This window comes from Orcinus orca, chromosome 6 (genome assembly GCF_937001465.1).
Source record: "Orcinus orca chromosome 6, mOrcOrc1.1, whole genome shotgun sequence".
NCBI lineage: Eukaryota > Metazoa > Chordata > Mammalia > Artiodactyla > Delphinidae > Orcinus > Orcinus orca.
Genome location: NC_064564.1, coordinates 85,495,718 through 85,498,164, shown reverse-complemented (window position 1 = coordinate 85,498,164; position 2,447 = coordinate 85,495,718).

The window sequence follows — 2,447 nt, the reverse complement described above, 5'->3', positions numbered from 1 at the left end:
AGGGCCGGGCCTGGAGTAGGAGGGGCGGGGGTGCGGGCTGGCGCCGGGGGCGGGGGCAGAGTGGGGTCGTGTGGGGTTGCAGCTGTGCAGTGAGCAGTGGCACTGACGGTGTGTCTGTGTGGGGGTAACTGGGGCTCCGCGTGTACGCCTTGTGCCTGTGTGTGTGTGAGATCAAGCCTTAATGAAACTGAGACTGGTTCTGGGGCTGGTGCCTGGCTCGTATCCTTGGCCTGCTACCTCTGAGTACACACTGCCCCAGAGCATCAGGACCGGCAGGCGTGACTTGGGGGTTGCGTTGGGTAAAAGGGCATCCAGGAGAGAGTCCTGTGTGAATGTGTGTGGATGCCTATAAAGGTGCCTACTGCGCTGGGGGAGGGGGCTGCAGTCAAGGACCATCCCCATTCCCAGGGCCTGAGTGCATTGACCATCTTCTCTAGGTCTGTCTCTTCGTGGTCACACTGTTCCAGGCAGGGGTCTTTGGTCACACAGACTGAGCTCTGAGCCTGGCCTATTGTGCATACAGAGGAGCCTGGATGAGGGCGGTCTGAATCCCAGAATGACCTCTTTAATACTTGGTGCAGTTCCCCATAGGAAGCCCACAGTTGTGAGAGGGAGTTTGATTGGTTGTGGGCCACCCAGTTTGCTGAACACTTGCTGACCGGCTGGAGGCAGGTCATGCATAGGGCCAGGGCCAAGATGCTGGAGACATGTGGGGTCATGGTCAGACCCCGGGTTTGCAGTCAGGTGGACTGGGTCTGAATCCCACCTCTGCCACTTAACAAGCTGTGTGATCTTGGTCGGTTCACATCCTTTTCCTAAGCCTCAGTTTCTTCAGCTACAAGATGGGGTTATTAGAACTTACCTTTAAGGGTTGTTGTGATTATTAAGCAAGCAACATTTGCATGGGCCCTGGGCCATGTTAGGTATTTACCAAGCACCAAGGCCATGAAGGAAAGAGTTGAGGAGTTCAGGCTCAGGAGCCAGACTGCCTGGGTTTAAATCACAGCTCTGCCACCCACTAAGGACAAGTTGTTAAACTTCTGCATGCCTCAGTTTCCTCATCTGTAAAATGGGGACAATAGTGATACCTCCCTCACAGCTTGTTGAGAGGATGACTATATATAGTACTTACAACAGCAGGTATGTTGGGCTGCACACTGCAGGCTTGCAAGCCTTGTAGTTGTCCAGCCTCGAGACCCAAGAAAGAGCCTGGAGACAGTGACGAAGACATCAGTGGCTTATTGGACAGGGATAGTACACAAAGGGTCCTGGAGCAACACCCCACCACGCAGATGGCGGGCGGAATATGGCAGCAGTCTTTACTGCCCGAGGGAGAAGGAGGCTACCATTTATAGGGGGAATTGATGTCAGGTGGGCTCATCAGTTACCAGGGGCTAATTAAGCCCTGTAATTAAGAGGATTGGATAGTCATGTGAGTGAAGCAGGGACTAGTAGAGCAGGGGATATACAGAGAGCAACAGAACAGCCATCTTGAATGGACTAACCATACAAGGTAACACACATCGTAGGTGCTTGATAAATAGTAACACATCCAAGGAAGCACATACCCCAGGGATAGCAGCTGGTCAGAGATGCAGATGCTGAAGCAAGACTCAGTACAAGTGGGAGGGGCCCAGACCTGTCCCTGAGCTCTGCCGGCTTCATCTCTGCCAGAGCCTGTTCAGGTACTTGCTCCCAGGCTTGGGAGCACCTAGAAGGCAAAAGCCCTACCTGGTGGTCTCTTCTCTGAGGATTTTATCTGAATCCATTCTGCCCCATCAAAGCCCAGCTAGGAAAGAGAGACAGGCACAGAGACGTGACATCTCCAGCCTGGGGTCACACAGCAAGTCGCTGGAGGGGCCAGAGCTGGCTCTTTGGGCCACCTGGGTCCCTGGCCAGTGCTCTGTCCTGCCATCTCTCCCTGTAAGTAACACATTAATAAATGTCTTACCCACAGACCGCTATCTGCACTGCTAGGACACCTTGGGGACGATTTCTGAAATACCTCAACTATTGACACAACAAGGTGTTTTTCTGTCCCCAGGCCAGGGCTTCTGGGGACAGCACAGCCCAGTGGCTCCATCCTGTTAATCAGTGGTGACACCTGGGCCCAGCTCCTCCCCCACACAAGGACAGGCAAGGACACTGGGCAAGCCTGTCCACCAGGGGCAGGAGGGGGTGTGACACATCAATGGGCCCCCTCCCCCAAGGCAAAGCACCCAGATGGTGCTCAATAGTGCTACTAGATGGTGGCCATGGAGCCAGAGGATGGAGCCAGCTGAGAGCCCTTGAGGAGGATCAGGTGAAGTGGTTGGGAGAGGAAGGATCCAAACTGGAGAGGGATCAGAGGCCTGACCTGGGCTTCACTGGTAAAACAAATTAACGAGCAGCTGAGATTTATGGAGCTCTTAGTAAGTTCCAGGCAATGGCAGCCTGGGAGACCGCTG